Genomic DNA, 8682 nt, shown 5'->3' with positions numbered 1-8682 from the left:
TCCCTTGAGTGAACGCACATAACTCCTCTCTTTGGCGGTCCATTAAACCTTATGGAATGTGATGTAGACAGAAGGCTGCGCTGAAATCACCTCAGGTGGCTGCTGGTCCAGCATGGCGCATAGCTTCATAATTTTCCCACCACAGGTTGGCGGGACCTTCCAGGAAGTAGGAAACAAATGTCACCTTATCAGCTTTAGCGACGTTGGCAGCACGTATCTTGTGTGTCATACTCGTAAGCCAATCATCAGCGTCAAGGGGATTGACGGAATGATGAAACTTGGGTGGATTGAGCTTCACTAAATCATTGAGGGTCACTGGGTCATTACGTTGTTGGCGAACCGTATTCTGCTCGATACGCTCCAATAGTCAATTAGTTTCTCTCTTGTTCCTTTCTGCCTCGAACATGACCTCCACCAAGGATGGTGGTTGAGGCAGGTTCTCCTGAGCTGCTTGACTACTTTCTCCCTGCTCATGGGCACGAGTATGGTTGAGCCTGGTGAACACCATCCTGACAAACAAACTCACAGCTTAGACAAGGACGGCATCAACTCTAGCAAAAGAGTTAAGGAATGCACTGAACAATATGGAATGGGGAAATGAGCATCCAAACATCATGGTAACAAGCAAACTGCGATATAAACACCATGGTTCATACACCCCATGATATAGTTCAGTACAAGCCCAGGCTGAAGAGCAAACTACTGAAAAGATCAAACTACTCATCACAGGCTTTTCAAGCTTCTTATACATTGTTTATCTAAGCCTGCGGACTCAGCTCACACCTCAATCATATTCCACAAGACGCGCAGGACTGTGGAAAATACAACTGCTACAATACTACTAGACCACTCAGGAACTCAACCATCCACGTAGAACATCTCATACAGGTTTCCCCATGACCTGGGAGCTGAACCTGGGGGTCAGGAAACACCCTAGCCAGAGATCCGTGAGAACCATAAGGACAAGGATGTGGCCTTGATCACCTGGCTGGCGGCAACAGAGATCCACGAAGAGGGGTGACACCTCCAATAGCAGGCCAATCTACGTGAGCTAGGAAATGAGTTTGTACTGGGTTCAACATCTCCATGTCTTCATAGCCTATCTGAACGACACATGTCAGCTACGTCAAAGTTGTCCACGGACGGGCACGGGTAGCATAAAGCTCCATGTGAAGAGCACAGGCATCTCGGTTTCTGTTCTCTAACATTTGGGTGGTAATCTACATCAACGGGTCTTCCAAAGAAGAATCATAGTAAACTCCGCTGAGATAACCTGCTTCTCCTAGCTGAGAGGCTGGAATATAGCTAAACTCTGTGTTCTGTAGCAGTGCATGATTTTCTCTCATGATAGTCAACATTGAGTAGGCGGCATCCTAGACCGCCATGTCAACAGTAACCCCCAATCCATAAGACCAATTGATTGGCAACTCAACTCCAGGGTAATCTGGATATACACATATATTGGCTCTGGTTAAAGTCCCGATACTGCTCCTCCACTGTATACTCTGGGTACCAGCGGTAACCGGCTACAGACATCACTCTGACCAACATGGTCGTGTGACCCGGTACATCAATGCGCCTAGTCAAACAGACCACCTAACGAGAAGGACGAGGAGGCATCTGAAATAGAAAATAATGCAAAGGCATTAGAGCTCTAGCAATAATCGGGTAGCATAACGGCTAAAAATGCTCAAAAACAATTGAGACATCGTGCAAAATATTGGATAGCATAACCACTCAACATTCAAGTTAAGGGTTCCATGGTCATCAATTTTACTCAAAAGTAAAACTTGAAAACTGGACTTGACACTCAAACCATTTTTTCCTACAAGTCTACGGAGTAGTATCACGTGATCCTGAGAGGTAGATAAGAAACCTACTTCTTAATCCCCATAGAAAAGATGAAGGTGACTCAGAATAGATTGACTTGAGAAGAGAAGAAAAAAGAGCCTTGCGTTCCTTTCCACAATCAATTCCCTTATATAACTAAAGCATTTCTAGACTCGACTTCGACCAGTTTGGCTTGGTAGTCCTACATTCAGTCAGGCTCTGATACCAACGCTATCAGTGAAAGTGCAGTCATGCCCTTAATCGTGTTTTGGTGTTGCTGACAACACACATATAGATAATTAATCACTAATTCTCTTTTAAGCTATTGTGAATGATCATGTGTTGATAAGGACGAGCTCATGTGCTAACAAGGACAAGATAAAGATAAGCATTCCTGAGCACTACATGCTTGATCCTTGTGGATGTTCACATGGTGGACAAATGAAGATGAATATATAAGCTAGGCTTTCCACAATGTGTATGGGAGAGCTACTTGAAGACTTCATCATGTCTTGCTTTCAACATTGAGTCAAGAAGGAACAACAACATCAAGCTCAAGTGAAAGGGCTAACTCAAAGGCATCAGTCCCTTTGACAATAGTGGTGCGGAGTGATGATCAGCGAATAAAAGTATACACTCAAGTATGGATCATCGGTACCCCTTTTATAATTCTTGAGTCTTTAGGGATCCCGCACTATTAAGAGGGGATCACAGGTTTTGTGATGAACTTGCTCAAACTAGATATCCACTGTTCTCCTCATACCACATCTCCACTGCTCTGCTGTTATCAGAAAACAGGACCAGTGCCTCGGACATCCGTCCTCCTCCGGACATCCGACCTGCTTCGGAAATCCGGAATCCTTTACTAGAGAAATCAGAGCCATACAACTCGGACTTCCGGCTCCCTCCGGACGTCCGAGGGCCGATCGTCTGACCAGCTTAGGAAATCCGGAGCTTTGCACCAGAAGTACTTGAGCCATAGAACTCGGACTTTCGGCTCCCTCCGGACGTCCGAGGGCCGGACGTCCGTCCCCTTTCGGCAATCCGGAATCATGCACCACAGAAGTTTGAGTCGAATAACTCAGACTTCCGGCCTTCTCCGGACGTCCGGTCCCTGTTCAACTCCACAGTGGTTCCAAATATATTTACAGCCCTCGGACGTCCGACCTCTGTCGGACGTCCGACCCCTTGTGGACGCCCGGACATCCGTGAACTGTCGGATGTCCGACCACTGTGTGACTTAAAGTGTCCCCAACGGTTGTTTTACTCTCCCCACTATATATACCCCCCTCCCACTTCGTGAGAGTGTGCCCAACACAGCCATATCCTCATAAGAACACATTTCTACCCCACATACATTTTCTCACACTAAATCTTAGATCCCAAGAGCATTTGTGAACCCCTTTGAGAGTTGTTCCAATCAAAAGATAGATCGTCTCCCTCTCCTTCTCTCAACCCAAGCTATTTGAGATTTGAGAAAGTTTTGAGCATTCCCCGTGATCTTGTTACTCTTGGAGGTTGGAGACTCCTAGGCGGTAGGAGTTCTTCGGAAAGGAATCAATCCGTGTGATTACCCCCGGAAAAGTTTGTGAGGGTTTGGAAGCCACCTCAAAGGCTTACCACTAGTGGTTGAGGAACGCCTTCGTGGAGTTATCTCAAAGGGAGAATAGGGTGAGCCTTCGTGGCGTTGGTGTGCCTTTGTGGTAACATCCACCTCTCTAACGGTGACTAGCTTCCCTCCAAGGAAGTGAACATCGGGATACATCTTCGTCTCAGTGACCTTGGTTATCCTTAACCCTAACTCCTTACTTGTGGTTTACTTGTGTTACTTGAGCATACATACATTGCATATCGGTTGTGCTCATTATATTGTGTTGGCTATTTCTTGTACAAGATTAATCATTCAAGCATACCCTCTATATCCACACGTTCACACTTGCAGCTTTTGATATATCGAGTGCTATAGTGTGATCTAGTATCTTGTGTCGTTCACCTACTTGTCGTGTGATATAGCTCAAGTAAGTTTGTGTAACTTACTTGTGCTTGTTAGTAACTGTATTGTGTCCATCTTGGTAGATCGTGTTGTTGATACACGTTGTAGTGCCTAGTGCATTTAGGATTTGTGCTTGACAAGTATCCTCTTAGTTTATTTCCGCATTAGGTTTAAGCCAAATCCAAAGAAGTTTTTAAATAGCCTATTCACCCCCCCCTCTAGGCGTCATCGAGGTCTTTTCAATTGGTATCACAGCAAGGTCTCTCTTTAATTAGGTTTCACGACCTAGAGAGTATCGATGTCGACTATTGGATTAGTGCACAATGACACCTTTGACTTTGATGGCACAAATTATACCCTATGGAGAATTCGTATGCTTCATCACTTTCGGGCCATGGGCCCAAATACTTTACGAATTGTTCTTGTAGGGATTGCCGAAAAAAAGGATGATGCATCTTCATCTACTAATGAAATGTATCTTGATTGTGAGGCTTTTCTTGCCATTCATCGAACCATAAGTCCTGAAGTGTTTAAGTCTATCTCGACTTGCAAGTCAGCTCATGAAGTTTGGACTAAACTTGAAGATATATACGGTGGGTCCAATCTTGATGAAGACGATATTATGATGAAGGAGTTGGTGCATGAGCTCTTCACTCTTTTCGATCATAAAGAGTCCACCACTACTTCCATATCCGATTGCTTGCACACCTCAGCATCTTCAATCTCACAAGGTAATGACATGGTGAGTGAAGAAATACATGTTGATGAAAATGTCATAGCCTCCATGGACACGAGCATATATAGCACCACACATAGTGTAAATTATTGTGCTGATAGGTCATGCATTTCACCTAAAGATCCCTCGACAAATGTCTGTGGTGATATGCCTACTTTCCCGTGTCCTCTTGATCAAAATATCTTGTTTCTCCCTAGTTGTTCTATGACTAATCATTTAGGGGAAACCAAGAAATATGAAGTACTTTTGACTAATGAAGAATCTGATTCACCAAAAGAATCATCATCAACTCCTCCAGTTCACATGTGCCTCATGGCAAGAGGTAATAATGAGGTATCATCTTCTCTGTGCAATAACGATGATATTTGCGATGAGGACGATGATGATGACTTGACTGAAAATATCTATGTGATCAGTAAAATTCTTCATAAAGCTAAAAATAACGCTCTTCAAAGATTCCAAGATGTTCTTGCTTACTTTGAAAATTGTAATGATTCACTTAATCATGAACAAGCTAAAAGTGAACAACTTGAACATGAACTTGAGAAGAGTCATCAAGCATGTAGAGACTTAAGATCTTCAAAAGGAGAGATTGAAGTTGCTCATGATAAACTTAAAAAGGATTTTGAGGTCCTTCTCCTTGAATGCAAGAATGTCAAGGGAGAGATCATCAAAACCTCTAAGATCTATGAGGAGCTTCAATCTACTCATGAGAAGTCTCTAATCGCTACTTACTCCTTTGATATTGTTGATGATACTTGTACATCTAACCCTATCTCGTTTGAAGTATCAACATTGAAGGAGAATGTTGAGCTACGTGCTCAACTTGATTTACTAACTAGCAATTATGGGAAGTTGGAAGAAAACCATGTAATTCTCACAAGCTCTCATGCCGATCTTCTAACATCCCATAATGTGCAAAAGTTAGCTCATGAGGCTAGCATCACCAAGGTAACATCAAGTGAGCCTCATGTGGACAATGGCACCACTTCTGATCAAAGTACTATATTTCCATGTGCTAATCCTCGTAATTCGTCTACTCATAATGTTGCTACCTCGTGTGATGAATTACTTTCCTTGCCTTGTTGCTCTAACAATGAAGCCTACACTTCCTCAAGTACTTGCATTGACACTAACCATGCAGAGGAAATCGAAGAGCTCAAGGCCCAAGTCACTTCTTTGAAGAAAGACTTGGAACAGTGTCATGAAGGGATGTCCACACTCAACAACGTCCTGTGTGAGCAAACATCTCTGAATGACAAAAATGATGTTGGAGTAAACTCAAACAAGAACAAGAGTGGCCTAGAACGAGTTAAGAATTCGGCCAAAATCATTTGCTTCAAGTGCAAAGTTAAAGGGCACCATGTTAGATCTTGCCCTCTCAAGACGAAGTCTCAAAGTCACAAGCAACAAGGGAAGCGGCCACAAACTCAATCACACACTCAGCTACAAGTTGAACGAAGGCCTATTCCCAATAAGACCCAAGCCAACACTCCCCGAGGTGAGAAATCAACTGGGAAGAAAACAAAGGATAGATGTCGCTACTTATGTCATGAGAAGGGTCACGTCGCTTCGTCTTGCACGAGAGGTAACTTATCCAACCCAATCACTATTGATGATAGCTATTCCCTTGGGAAGGATAAGGTTGGCAATGTGTTTGCCAAGTTTGTTGGTACTCAAAATTGTGTCAAGAAAAGAACCATTTGGGTTGCCAAGCCTATTGTGACTAACCTCTTAGGACCCAACGTAGTTGGGGACCAACAAGCTCAAACTTGATCAATAGGTGACTTTGGAGGACATTGGAGACTTGGATACACAATGAAGATTTGAGGACTCTTCATCATTCGTATCATCTCAAGCCAAGTCACTTGGATTATCGAGCCCATATCCCATATCCAATGTGCCTCTTTGTGGTGACTTGTACTTAAATTGTTTACATTGAATGTTGCCTGCCCCACTCCTTCTCATGTCTAGGCTTGGTACCTAGCATGTACTTTGATATGTTGCGCCTACTAGTATGATTGTTATATGTTATCTATCATCTATAGGTCGTTATGTATGTCATATAGTTGTGTGTAGTCCTGATCATTACTTGCATCCTAGTTGCATCGTTGTGTGGGTCTTTTGAGACGTTAATAGCTCATCACATTAAGGGGGAGTGTTCTGCTCTACGCACACCACTAACCCAAAATGTGTATATATGTATTGGACTCCATGTAGTATTCACGGTGCAAGATTATCCAATCAATTAGTTTGATGTCAAAGCCATCCGAAGTTTAAATTGGCATCCACTTATCACCTTAGTTGGATTATTGATTGCCTTGTATGATAAACACATGGATTATCACATTATGGGAGTATGATATGCTTTGTGCATGTCACATCCCCTCGTAAGATAAAACATCCGATGTATGCCACTCAGAATCTACCACATGGGGTTATCCTATAACTGTGTGGCGTGTCATGCTCCACATATCTTAATTCGCATAATAAACCCTGTTGGTATCTAAATCCCTTAGATGTGCGTGAGCATAATGTCCTACTACACCAATGCTCATGGTTTAGCCGCTAGATCGTATCTAAAAGAAGGGCATAGTTGATGCATGCCTTTCGAATTAATTCTCCACACTATGATCTAACTAATTGGGATGTTAACGTATGACATCTAAACATTATGCTTATGGTTGAACTCCCATATCACACTTGTGTGAGTATAAAACGATCTTTGTGCTCATTTGGCACCTACCACCACTGATAACTCTAAATGCCATTGTGTTCTCTCACACATGGTATCTCTGGCTTGGTAGTGTTTTTCATGGTCATTTTATTTCGGCTTTATCTTCAGTTGACCTACATAACGTGCCGAGAAATTCATGTGTCTCCCGGTAGAGCTCGCACTATTTATTTCATAATGTTGTGGGAGTTACAATCATATTACCTACACTTATACATCTACTGGGGTGAGACATGCATGTAAGGTTGTGCAAAATGCATGCCTTACATGGTTTGATGCCTTGACCGGTTCATGTGCTGAACTTGGGGTGCTACCATATGTTGATTTGTCACCCTGATCCATTTTGGACGACATGAATGTTCTGTAATAGAAAATTATGTGTTCATTTGTCCAAATTGTATATCCTTGGATTTTGATAGGATTGCGTAGGCATATCTACTATGTGTAGATGCACATGTCGTGTCTATCGTATCTTTGATCCAATATATGTATATGGTAAATCAGACGTATCCATTAAAAGGTTAGGGTGTGCTTGAAAGTAAAACGTATATCTATATGCACATAATTGAGTGATCTTACCCTATATATATTGTAGTTGGACTAACTACTTCAGACCCAATAAGTTTGGGGACCATATTGTGCTTAATTGGTGGTTTAGGTACTTTGGAGAAGCATTGCTATCTTGACTTATTCTTAGAAGAAGATGGTGCTGGTCACGAAGAAATTAGAGTCAAGACAGGACTCGGCTACTTCTACGCCATACCAATGCTTTTCCGGTAACAAGTATTTACTTCATGCATGTACAACATTACAGTCAACAATGTGTAGGTTGCATCACGGCATGAACATAATACCTTTTCCACTTTGTAATTTCCTGCATGTCCTTGTCAATCACATTGATGAAATGCTTAGTGTTGGTGTTCTCTTAGCTCTTCATGGTCATATGAATGAGACAAATTTGTGCCATGACCCTTGTGTCATGCGCCTTGCTCTTATTAGAGGATAACTTGTGCATGATTCTATGCACTCATGCGTTTGACGGTATTTTGGACCCACACTTATCATAGTAGTCGTATTAAAAGACTTACATTAGACCATGTCCAAAATATGTTAGTTGAGAGGTCCCTTTGGTTGCTACACATGCGAGAATACTCTCACCTCATCATCCAAGTTCCAGAAGTTGCCTCTGCCTTCTCTCTCGGTCGTCCGACGGATCTCGGACGCACGACGGCTAAACATTCTCCGGACGTCCGACGCCCCTCGGACGTCCGACACTTCGGGAGCTCTATAAATAGAAGGGCGCGGGCTGGGCCTTGCCCTAGCCCCCACCCGCCTCCTTTTCTCCCAGCCGGCAGCACAGCCGCCGTCGCCAGCGCCAGAGGTGCTCGC

Source organism: Hordeum vulgare, chromosome 1H (assembly GCF_904849725.1).
Source record: "Hordeum vulgare subsp. vulgare chromosome 1H, MorexV3_pseudomolecules_assembly, whole genome shotgun sequence".
Taxonomy (NCBI): Eukaryota; Viridiplantae; Streptophyta; class Magnoliopsida; order Poales; family Poaceae; genus Hordeum; species Hordeum vulgare.
The sequence above is the reverse complement of the archived record's forward strand: the minus strand, read 5'-3'. Positions refer to the sequence as shown.